Source organism: Ochotona princeps, chromosome 12 (assembly GCF_030435755.1).
Source record: "Ochotona princeps isolate mOchPri1 chromosome 12, mOchPri1.hap1, whole genome shotgun sequence".
In the NCBI taxonomy this organism is placed as follows: domain Eukaryota; kingdom Metazoa; phylum Chordata; class Mammalia; order Lagomorpha; family Ochotonidae; genus Ochotona; species Ochotona princeps.
In genome coordinates, this window is record NC_080843.1 from 15,515,099 (window position 1) to 15,528,733 (window position 13,635).

A 13,635-nucleotide genomic window follows, 5' to 3' on the forward strand; every position below is an offset into this window, starting at 1 on the left:
CAAGGAAAGAACATAAAATGGGAGAATTAAAACCAAATGACTTTGTATTGCTAATCCATCCAGCATTGCCTGTCCCGGGCTCCAGTGCCCTCCTGTGATGAAGATGGTAGCTTTGTCAGTCATCCAAATGCATGCCTCGTTGTACCACTGCTTTGTAGGTGAGAACTAAAAACAACTAATTTGCACACTCAGCCTTATTCCCCTATTTTAACACATGGGATAGCTACACAACATTGATATTACAGTTTTCTACTCTTTTGTTCCATGTATGGTGTCAGAACAATTTAGGAAGCCTGGAAAATGGGAGACAGTTGGCTAGATATGGACATTTGTCTAAATATACACAGAGAGAAGCAGAAAGATACATATAAACATATGAATAAAATATGTAGCCCTGAAAGCCATGCAATGAATTAAACTTTTAGTCAGGGTAATCTAAAAACACAACAAAATGAATTTTTAAAAGATATATATATATATATCAGATATATATAGGAATATCACACATATATATGAGTAAAATTTAACTTTTGAGCAACAAGATGAAAGTTTTCAAATAATAAATTACCTAAGCCTTAGATAAGTTCTATGAGAGAGGGATCTTGCACCCACTATCTCGCTCCCTAATGCTCACATTAATTGGAGCTGGGCCAGGCTGCAGCCTGGATCCAGGAACTCCAGTAGTTTCCCAAGTGGCTGGTGAGGACACAAGTACCTGAGTCCCATCACGTGTTGCCTCCCCAAGTAGGCATGAGTACAAAGCTGGATGAGAAGCAGAACAGGAACTTGATGGTGTGCAGGCACCTCTTCATGGGATGCTGACACCCCACGCAAAAGCTTAAGGTCAGTGTGTCCCGGAATCTTGTTAAATACCCTTCACTTCATGCAAGACTCTTCTCAATGCACCATTCTCCAATCTGAAGACCAGGCCTGTTTCAGAGACTTTACTGGTGCGTGCTTTTCTCAGGACTAAAGGAAACTCAAGAAAGAAGGTTCTGTTTCCCAAATGCTCTTTCATGAGTTTGAAGGCGTCTGCTGTCTTGCTAAATAAGAGTTTGAGATTTGGCAAGCCAATGTTAAGGCCACCTCTGTATAGCACCACAACACTCTCTTGGCAGACAAGTCAGAAGCTAATGAAAATTTCAAAGGTACAAAGCTTCTCTCAGAATTCAGAGGAAGCAAGAGAGCTTTCAGCAGCATCCTAACAGGTGCATTCAAGTAATCCAAAGGAAAAAAAGAAAACAAGTTTCTTGGGCATAGTATGGCAGATATATATGTTTGTGTGTGTGTGTGTATATATATATATATCAACTTTGTTCAATATGAGTCAAAACACATTCTTCAATACTCAGCAAGTGACTGTAGAAGGATCAAAACAGATCTGCATTAACTCTAAATGGTTATAAGAATTTTTTCAAGTTTATGGAAAAAGTAAATGAGGGCACTTCAAAATGTTTGTGGAAACATGAATGATGAAAAATTATGCCTGGCTTTCAAACTTATCAAATTGACTTATCTTTTAATCCCATTCTCCATCAACACTTGGAAGTACCCTTATGAGTATCTGCAGAATGAAATGCCTCCCTTTAGAGTTTCCGCCTCAAATCAATGTCCATCACACATGATTCTCAACAGTACAAAAATATATGTTTAACAGGAAAAAATAAGCGAGAAACAAAGAGTACAGACTGTATTTTGTGTCTGTGTTTTTTGACACCATTCCATAAAGGTCAAATATATTTTTTTATCAATACACTCTTGGAAACTGGGACAGAAAGAATAAAAAGATCTGCTTATATTTTCAACCACTGTCTCTTTCTGCTGTTGAGGCTGATACTATCCCAACATTTAAGTTTTTGACAGTATAGTCCCAATAGAAATTGAGAAGTCTGACCTCTCCAGCTGCTGGAGAATTACAAATCTGCTGCAGCAGAGGAAATGGGTACCAAATAGGAAATCAAACAGCACAGCAAATTGTGCAATACTGCACCATAAACCAAACAATAACAGATATACTGGGAAAAAAACAATGCTGAGACTAAAAGAGGACAAATTGAACCACTGTTTCAATTCCACTATGAGATTTAAATTTATATTAGTAATTTTAAGCTTTCTGAGTCTCCATTTCTCCATTTGGGAATCATGAATAAAAACATATATTATGATAATTTTTCAAGTATGTTATACAGTACAAATTAGCTAGTGTGCTAAAGTGCCTATAAATATTTTTTCTTCTACATTAAATATTAGGCTTATTTTTCATTTTCCCACCAGTAACTCTTTGTTTTTACCTTTGTATCAATAAACATTCATGTTAAAGAAAACGAACATTGTGACTATAGAGACAGAAACAATTTTAGAATCCTGAGGAATAAAATAAGATTCATACAGTTAAAACAAAGAGATTCTTATACTATCACCTAAATTTCTGCAGGTGTTAGTCTGAATCTGGGCTAAGTTTCCTCTTCAGCCCAAAGCAAGTTTCCAGGCACAGTCTTTCCACTTTATGCAGCGTCAGTCTTTACGTCACTACGTCACTATGTCAGCAAACTCTGAGAGCACTGGATGTGACGCATTTGTACCACAGCTCCACATTGTGGTGATACTCAAAGAATATTCTGAGACATGAAGAAGTTCAGCGTTGACAGATCTGTGCTGTGATAGAGTAGCATCATTTAGAAAAGATGCTATCAATGTTTAGCTGTCTTTAAGTACAGATATGAATTAGGGATCAACATTTGGGGGTTTCTTATTTATAAAACAATTATTCAGTCTCCAGTAAATATTAACAAAGTGTGTTTTATCAATTGTGGTCTTTCACTCAAGGTGGGCTGGACCACAAAAATAAAAGTCTTCATATTTCTGAAAATGAGATCTCCAAAGGTAGGCTATAGCTGCTTTATGTTTAAGATATTAAAGTTAGCAATGAGCATAAAATTTGGGCTTTTTACAACTCAATATTATAATATACTTTGCATTAAATAAAAATTTATGCAACCAAAAGAGCTTGACCCATGTGTCTAAATTTTTCTAAATGCTACCCTAACACAAGGATACTGAAAGCCTCCTCTGCATTATACAACATCTGGAAAGCAAAGTACCGCACTAAAGAGGCATGAAATAATAAAATAATGCTAACACCAGCCCAGTAGCAGTTTACTGCTTCAATGTTTTTATCCTGACCATACCCCTACAAATGTACAAAATGATATTTCCCCTTCTGTAGAATGAATCAGCCAATCTAAACATCCCAGCGTACTTTCTCTGTTTCTGAGTCACGAACTATAGCCTCCATGGTGAAGAGCTGTGATGAGGTGGAAGATTTCCAGTAAGCAGAAAGCAGCCCTATCCAGGGAAGTGTCCAGGAACTAGAGCCCATACACTCGCTGTCCAAGAAACGGAGATCTGCATTCTTAACAGGTGGGAAGAATCCAAAAGTCCCAAATCAAAAAAGTTATGATCAATAACTAATAAGTAAGCTCTGTCTTCTTTCTTACACTGTATCTGTGCCCTCACAGCTTTTCATGTCTTGTTTGAAGTCCTAAGAAGGCATTACTCAGCCTTTGGGAGACAGGATGGTGAAAGGGTTTTAAAACTTTCACAATGTCACATGTGACAGTTCCTTCTTCCCTAGAAAGAAGAATCTTAAGTAGGCTAAATATAATATATTATTTGGCCATTGGCATTCTATAATCTTTTTTAAAATGTTTATTTAATTTTTTTGGAAAGACAGATTTACAGAAAAAAGGAGAGATAAAGATCTTCCACCTGCTGGTTCACTCCCCAAGTGCCTATAGCACCTGCAGCTGAGACAATCCAAAGCCAGGAGTGAGGAGCCTCTTCCGGGTCTCCCAGGTGGGTGCAGGGTCCCAAGGCTTTGGGCCATCTTCTACTGCTTTCCCAGGACACAAGCAGGAAGTTGGGTGAGAACTAGGGCACAAACCAGCATCCATATGGATCACACTGCTTGTAAGATGAGGATTTAGTCACTGAGCCATTGCTCCTGGGCCCAGTATTCTGTAATCTTAAAGTAAGACTTTCTCCATTTCCTCTCCCACCACGCTAATCCCACACACACCTCTCCAAAAGGTTTTTTGTCCCAAATATATTCAGAAAACAGTGAATTACACAATTACCTACAAGGTTGTCATTACACATTAGCCATTATATGCCATGCTTAACATACATATTATGTCTCTCTCTATATATGTATATGTTAATAAACAAAAATATACTTAGCATTTTCAAAATATATCATCTCTAAAACACCTTTTTTGTTCCTCTGCTAATCACTACGTCCTATGATTACACTGTTTGGCTGGCTTGCATCAGAATGTTTTAAAATAGTCAATTCATCTTGTTTCGTTTTTTCCTCTCCTCTTAATCAAATATGTTTATAAGCCTCCTTCTAAAATAGATTTTAATTGCATTCTTAATTCCCACTAATTAATACATTTATAGTTCTTTATTTAAAATTGAATTTGATTCTCTTGTAATCAGGTAGAAATCAGAAATTTTAAAAATTATCAACATTCTCATAGTTAATTTTAGGGAACTTATTCACCCTGTTTGAAATTTCGGTTTTGGTTATTTTCTAATAAAAATAAATATTTAAATTAATAAATACAACTTCAAAAATTAAAAAAAAATTCATGCTCTGTTATGTTAAACCAAATAATAATATGTGATCCAGAGGGATTTTTAAATTTATTGATATCTTAAATTCTTAGAATTACAATAAATACATGATAATTACTACAACATGGAAGTCAATAATTTTTATGTTAGTGTGATATTCATAAAAAGGAACAGATTCATTGTAGTTCATACACACAATTCTAAGTATATTATATTCTTGGAAACTTCTGCCACCTAGTGTACAAAAGTCATCCCAGGAAATCCAGATGATTCCATAATCGCCTTTCAAGGTTCATTTGGTCTTTGAAGAATTATCTGGGGATGAGCAGTTCAGATATGGGTTACAATTTGAAGTAGGAATAATATACACATACTGCATTCTCTAAAAAGCCTCTGGCTTGAGAATCAATACAACATTTCATTTCTATTTTAGCAGCACTTTAAATTAAAATCCCATTTATAAATATTTTAATATAGCAATAAGAGACCCTTGGGTCTGCTTTAGTCTTTTATTAATATACACCTCTTGTGTATTGTAGGACACATGTAACTGAATTAAGTCCTTTGTCCGTTTAAGTGCTAACTAATGACCCCATAAAGCAAAGCTTGGGGTAGCTTATTGGCAACAAATCCTTAATTTGGAAAAGAAGACATTATATTTTCCCTTCCAATACCTCTGAACCATGTGTATAACATAAGTACAACATAAGAGCTTAAAAGAAATAGCATAGCTTGTTTAGCCACATTTTTATAAGCAAACTCTCTCCCTACTCCCTGCTAGCTTTAGATTTAGTTTCTTTCAGCTCAGTTTTACACAGAATGTATAATTTGGAGGTTGACAGTGATTTATAAATCTGTACAATTCAAATATGTGTAACAGTAAAAAGCCAACCATACAACTCCCTGTGTCTTGGCCCACTGTCTTTTTCTGTTTTGTTTTTTCTGTTTTTGTGAGTAACTCATTCCTATGCTGTAATTGCCAAAGGCAGAAGAGTGGTGCATGGCCATAGCTCAGCCATGTTCTGAAACAGTCCATAATGAAAGAGAGCTCAGGCACTTGTACCCACTCATTTCTCACTCCACTTTCCAAGGTCTGAGAGGAGAGCCGGGTGGCCCTCCTATCAGCCTGGCCTACCAGCCATGGCACGCACACACCTTTCCTCTGGCTCTTTGAGCCCTAGTGAAAGCTCATTCCCAGGCAGGTGTCTCCAGCAAACTCTCATTCCTGCATTTTTGCCATCAGGCCTGCCTATCTTAGGCATTCAAGATGACAGGATGTCTTGTTAACACACTAGGGAACAATTGATCAGCTCAAATGAGATGATTTAATCAAACCAAACCCCATTAAATTAGCATAAAGTTAAGGAAAAAGAGAAAATAGGAAAAAAGATAATTCAAGTGCCTATTTATTTCCTAACTCACCAAGTTTTCGTTTAATACCTAACAGCAACTGGCAGCAAAAAGTACAAATTGTTTAAATAAAAGATGCCAAGTTCTTCTATATCTCATGTTTTGACAGCAGGTTGGTACCTATTAGCATCAAAAACAATGGCATAACTCTAAAAGATGTAGTGGCATTTTGGAATAGCAGTGGGAGTAAAGGGTTCAAAGTACAATGTTTAAGTACACACAATGTCTTAACAGGAGCACAGTATCTCAAGCTGTAGCATCAGACATGCGCATCACATATCAAGTGCTAATTCTTGTCCTCATCACTACATTTTCTATCCTTTTTCTTGTTGAGGTACCTGGAAAGGTATTAAATGATGATTCATGTACCTGGACCTTTGTCACTCATATGCACAGTCTAGATGTTCTGCTAACATAAATGCAGCTCTGTAACAGCTGACATCTAAATGCATAGATATATATCATTGTGTTTCAATGTTTGTATTTTTAGTGCATAGGGTCATCTCCTTCATCTACAACTAAAGAGCTAAGGCATCAAACCCAGGCAGGGAATCTTCCTGTAAGGATGTGGTATGATGAACTGCCCACCCCAGAGTTCCATCACTCCCTTGTGGTATCAGAGCACACAGGAACGTGAAATGCAGGCACTAGATGGGACTGCTGGATTCAAATCTTGTAAACAAATTACTACGCACGTGACTCTGGACACATCAACTCTGCAACGTGCACAGCATGACTGTAATGCAAGGCCCTCCCACAAAACGCTACGATACTGTCTAGTGCATAGGAATCACTTAGTAATGATGCTTAATGAGAATATCTCTACTGTTGTTAAAGATGTGCCAATAGAATAGGTAGAAATTGAGTCTTCATCTCTGTTTCAAGTGTATGTGGACCGTCCATTTGGTTTTGTCATCTGCTACAACACAACATAACCTATAATTTTAAAAATGTATCCTTTTTAGAACAGGTAGAGAATTTGTTCAGAGGGAAACAGATAAAAAGAAGACAAGGAGGGGTTATTTAGAACAAATTAATGAATGGTGTGTACAGCCTGATCTGATTGAAGTCAATAAACAATTGTATCAGATTTCTTAGATCTCAAAAACAAAATCAAAGAGACAAACAAAACATTCCTATTTCTGAAGAACACACACACATAGATTAGTCCTGCTCAACATCTGGTTTGTGTTTAGACAAAACTTAAAAGAGTGGTGATGAGATTAAACAACTACTTTCTTCCTACTAATCACTGTCACTTTTTTTAATACAATGACAGGATTTTCAAAAATCTTCACTTCATTGTTTCAATTTAAGAGAACTGCAAAAGTAAGAGAAACCTTTTATAAATTGTCCCTACACTAAAATCTAACAGGTATTTAGTCTGTCATAGGTTGGAATGCTAAATACAAAACAATTCAGAAAACATATAACAAAATATGTAACAAAAAAACAAAAGAAGAGAAATATAGCATCATAGGAAAAAAACCAAGATGTAGCAGTGCTACTTCATTTTACAAAGACTCGGTGCAAACAAGGAAGTAACAACTTTGAAAGGTTTTAAATATATATTTAAATATATATGTATATAAAGATGAAAAGATTGAGTAAAAAACAAACCTCTAGAATTACATGCGTAAAATTTGCCTGACTACATGCCAAACATTAGAAAAACAGCAGAATTAGAGTATATTTTAAAATTGCTCATGAAGAAGAAATTTCATAATCTACTTTTCAGCCTGAACTACATAAAAAAATTCTCTTGCCAGAATGTTTGCCGTTTATCCTTCTGTTCAAAACCAGTTGGGAGGTGGTGTGTGTGTGTGTGTGTGTGTGTGTGTGTGTGTGTGTGTGTGTCTAACGTCTTGTGTATATATTTGTGTCTGAGGTCTTGAGTGTCTGTGTATGTGTCTAGAAACAAAAGAGAACAAGGATGATCTAAAATTCCCCAGAAAATAGGCGCACTGGTGATGAAAGGACAGGGAACAGCATCATTGAAGAAGGAGGAGGAACTGGATTGCCATGAGCTAATGAGGAAGTTTTATTGATGATCCAGAAGGTCCCTGCAAATGCTTCAGTATCAATGGTGTGCCATGAATTTGAATGTTTACTATTTTAAGTTTCAGACCTTTACAATTTCAGGGCTTATGTCCTTTCATGGAATTAATACCTGGAAGTCCCATGTGACATTCCAACAGCCATTTAAACAAGCCATTCTCTCTTGTAAATCCAAACAAGTCTCAATTAATTTCAGGTTCATAACTTACAGAGTGTGATACAATTATTTTACTACGTGTAAAATGAAAGCACAAATATCTGAAATTTTCTTATCGAATTGGTTTCCAGCAAATCACCAGATTACTAACATTATCTGCAAAAGAACTCAAAACGTAATCACCTTGTACTTCAGATATCACTTTCATATGATGAATTAAGTTAAACATTAAGAGGTTGTCTTTAGGGGGGAGATTGGTTGGTGAGGGAAGAAGAGGGAATCCATGATCCTACGGAACTGTACCATAATATAAATAATTTTTTAAAAAAGAGATTGTCTTGATCATGTATATGTTTAGAGAAATAAAAAATCTAGGGCCGATGCTTCAATTGCATAGTCAGGGGAGAAGAAGTATGAGGAAGCTGTGACCCCAATATTAACCTCTTCTAACATTTTCTTTGAAATATTAAAAAATACACATAGCAAAAATATTCCAACCTTATGGGCAACAATGCAGTTTATTCAATAAAAAAACTATCTAGAATATACAAACATCTAGAATATAGAAAAAAGTTTTTAATGGAAATCTTGTCATTTTTGTGAAAAAGCCTATTCTATACAATAAACAAATTCAAAAATACTTTTTGAAAAAGTTTAATACACTAGATTACATGTTCAGTTGCATATACATTGAATATATAAATTTCATATTTAGACAAAATCTATAAAATGTATATACCTAAATTCTTACAGATGCAGCAGCAAAATATTGCATAGTATTATGTGCATAGGAAAGGTTGGGCAGAGATCCATTGAGAGGAAGCATGTGGAAAACTTTCAATTAAACTCATATGTAAAGTCAAACGTAAAGATTCTAAACATTATATTGATTAAATATATTTCAATTCATTAACAAACGTGCCTCAGATATATTCTATACCTTTGAAATCTCTCATTTTACAAAAGCCTTCGCTGATTACTTCAAAAGGCGAGATTATCTCTGTCACATGTAGCTTCCTGTTTACTCTGCCCCCTACCAAGAGCATTCATCCTCCTCCTTGATGCCTAACACAAATATTTACAGGATCTGCAGTTATGTGTCAACCAATCTGTCAATCCAATGAATCTCACAGCTGCTCTTTTGATGTCAGCCTAACCAGATAACAGGAATGCGGGGCCAGGCAAGAGATCACGTCAGCTCAGCTCTCAGTGTGCCACTTGGCTTTACATCATGGTCACAATTTTCCTTGTGTTTTCTGATTCTCACTAGACATAAAAAACACTACTTCTACATCAGAGGATAAAACCTTCCAGCTGTTGATACTACTCAATAGGGCTGCTGCAGAGCTCTTAATTTGCCCCGCAAGAATCAATTTTCTAATGTATTATGTGGATATTAAATACCTTTTTCTCTAAACATCTTAGCTAAATCATCATGTTTCTCAGCTGAAAAATTCCTAGACCGCAGAGATTCACTGAAATGACTTGAGAAATCACATGGAAATTTGACATACTATCTGGATAGAAATGCTGGACTTTGGCATCTGTATAGCGACAACTGGCGGGGGGGCACACAATCTCTCCTCTTATATGGTGAGATAAAGCATTCTCAATTGCACAAGGCAGAAGTACCTTGGGCTTGATGCAACGGTTCAACTGGCTAATCTTCCTCCTCCAAGCACCGGGATCACATATGCGTGATGGCTTGTGTCACGGCTGCTCCGTTTCTGATCTCAGCTTGTGGCCTGAGAAAGCAGTAGATGATGGCCCAAAGCCCTGGGAACCTGCACCCACATGGAGACCCAGAACAAACTCCTGGCTCCTGTCTTTGCATTGGCTCAGCTCTGACCTTTGTGGGCACTTGGGGAGTGAACCAACAGATGGAAGATCTTTGTCTTTCCTCTTTGTAAATCTGCTTTTCCAATAGAAATAAATAAATCCTTTTTTTCTTAAAACTGAGAAAAACCTCAAAAAGCTATTACTGTAAATGAATCAGAAAGAATGAAAAGTAAAACAGTGTTGGATTGCACAAATTCTTTACCCTCTTGATCAGTCAGTCTTACTTCTCCATATTGTAAGCAACATTTACCAAATTTTGTTTCAAACTGGCTTCCAGGTAACTGTGACCAATGAGAAACACACTGAGCATGTGACAGGCCAAGTCCTACTTTCCTCTTTCCAGGCACTGACATGGTGGATGCGGCTTCCCCTTGGTTGCATTTCCTACTGTTGAAGCCCTTTCCACATACTTCTTTTGACCTCTACCTAACTTCCTCAGAAGGTAACTTCTCCACCGTTAACTTCTTCAGAAGGGTCCCTGGACTCCATTCACACGACCTCTTCCTCATGTTCCTACAATACTAATAAGAGACAGAAATGCAAGTAGGAAGAAAAATTTAGCTCTACAAATGACCTTTATTCAGGGCCTCAAATCAGTCAAGAGATTATGTTGGATACTGTGAGAATAAAAAGCAATAGTCTGGCTTCTGTTTAAAGGCTGGTTAAAGAATTATAACCCACTCCTAAAATCTATTAAAGACATTGCATTTACACATAGTTTATTTATAGACCATGTAGGCACAAAAAATGGAGAAAAACATGGGTTGAGGTATAAGCATTTTAGATGATGCTGTCTCAAATTATTTTGTCAATGCATAGTTATTCATTGCAAAATTATGCAAAAAAGAAATGCATAGCTTTTTAGAATATATTAACGTATGTCCATGTTGTAAGAATCCCAAACTGCTATCTATTAGAGATTATTCTAGTGTATCTATGATACATGCTAATACATCCTAGCATTTAGCATGAGAGGGAAAATTCTGCTTTTCAGCAGATTCTTTTAAGAAAATACTAAATGTTATGAGCATATCAGGGAAAGATTTTATCCTCTTCTTTTATATCAATTTATAATATCCCAAGGTACCATTTGAAATAATATAGCATGCAGTCGCTTCCTTCTGAAGTCTTGGATTTTGCAGCATAGAAATTATAACTGTTATTTCCATCATTATTGACATGAATTAAAATATAGCTCTTGAGACTGGCAGCCGTGTTTTGCTGCATCTTCAACCAAAAGAGGATGTCATACTAGAAACACAAATAGATGTATAGAAATAGGTGTTTGAATCCAAGAGCTTGCAATAAGAAAATGAATAGCTTAATACACCAGAGACACTTACATCTAAAAGACAGTTCTAAGACAAAGTATTAGAAGTCTATGCCAAGACTGAACAATCATTTTCAAAAGACATATAAATGACCAACATGTTGGTATGAATAAGCTCGATACCATTAACCATCAGGGAACTATAAATCATATGCAAGATGAAATATTGCCTACATCCAGTTAGAATTGTCATTATTCAAAAGACAAAAGGTAAGTGTGAACAAGCATGTAAAGACAAGGAAACCCTTTTGTCCACTGTGAGAATAAAAATTATTACAGAGATTATGGAGAACAATACAGAGGTTCTTTAAAGGAAACAAAAATAGAGCAACCATACGATCTGTCAACCCCAGTACTAGCTATATATCCAAATACTATTAAATCAGCTATGCCATGAATCTAAGTACACATCAACAGGCAAATGAATTTAAAAAAAGTGACATTCAACTGCAATGGAACACAATTTAGCCTTTAAAAAGGAGAGCCAGGAGTTGGAGGCCAGGATAGCTGAACAGGACAAACATGTTGGTTTTTACTGGGGAAGGCTAGAGGAGAAGAAGCAGACAAATTGTATTCTCAGGGGAGTATTAGAGAGAATCTGGTGGTAGGCAATTCTATAAAAGGTGGACAGACACTGGGGAGCAGTGCAGACCACATGGACCAAAAGCAGTGGGCAGAGACATGTTAGCAATTGGAGGAAATGGCAGATAATGAGAGAGAAGCAGGAAGTACTGCAGTGTTCAGGATCACTAGTGATCTGTCAAATGTAGAATGACGTGGACCACAATGACACTGGATTCAGACTTGAGCTACAAAGAGCAGAAACTGCTAAAAGTCATAAAGAACGGCAACGCATAAGGACTAAGTTATCAATTCAACAAGAAGATGTGACTAAAGTAAGTATATATGTACCCAAATGCAAGGGTGTTTGGTTTTTTAAGTCAATTGTTAATGGACTTAAAGGGAATTGCAGACTCCAATCAATCATAGTGAGGCTTCCACATCTCCCTTTCATCAACTAAAAAGATGGGTGTAGGCAAAGACTTCTTGGAGAATGCACAGAAGTGTAGGCAATTAGAGCAAAAAATAAGCAAATCAAGCACAGAAGCTTCCGTATTGCCAAGAAAACCATCAACAAATAAAGAGGCAACCAACCAAATAGGAGAACATACTTGAAAACTATGCCAATTGATAGAGAACTGATATAGTTTCAATAAAGAACTCAAAAAACTCAAACCACACAAGCCAGTTAACAAGTGGGCAAAGGGCATAATCGGGCAATTTGCAAAAGATGAAATACAAATGTCCAACAGACACACGAAAACATTCTCAGGACCATTAGCCATTAGGGAAATGCAAAGAAAGCCCACAATGAAATTTCACTTCACCCTACTTAGTACAGCAATCTAAAATGAAAAGAAAAAAATGCTGGTGAGGATGTGACCAAAACATTACATGAGACACTGTTGGTGAGAATGACATCCAGTTCAATTATACAGAACAATTTAGAGATTCCTCTGAGATCTGAAAATAGTTCTAGCAGGTGACTCTACCATCTTACTCCTAGTAATTTACTCAAATAAAATGATTCAGCATGTAAAAGAGTTACTTGTGCACCCAATTTCACTGAAGCTCAACTCACAATATTTAAGATATAGAATCAACCCTAACGTTCATTAATGGATGAGTACATAAGGAAACTGATACACATACACACACACACACAAATACACACACTGTAGAATATTATTCAGTGATAAAAGAGAATAAAATCCTGTCTTGCAGCAGAATGCTTGGAAACAGAAATTAAGCTTAGTGAAATGCCAAAAAAGACAAATATCCATATGCTTTCCCTTGAATACTTGGAACTGTGCAAGCTAATGCAATTTGATGAGTCTATAAAAAAGGACAGGTCTGGGGCTCAGCAGTGTGGCCTAGTGGCTAAGGTCCTCGCCTTGATCCCATATGGCCGCTGGTTCTAATCCCGGCAGCTCCACTTCCTCTCTCTATCTCTCCTCCTCTCAGTATATCTGACTTTGTAATAAAAATAAAATAAATCTTTAAAAAAAAAAAAAAGGACAGGTCTGGGACAATCCCCAATAACCTCCACAGGACCACCCAACCCCACTTTTTGTATAGACAGCATGTACTACAGCCTCACCTGGTCCATCCCACATACCATCTGGCTCTCATGCACACCCAT

General features: G+C 36.6%; 1 protein-coding gene across 1 annotated transcript in view; it reads right to left on the bottom strand.

Moving 5' to 3' along the window:
• Positions 1-13,635, bottom strand: part of GPC5 (glypican 5) — a 323,101-nt gene that overhangs the window by 225,564 nt on the left and 83,902 nt on the right. The window lies entirely within an intron of this gene.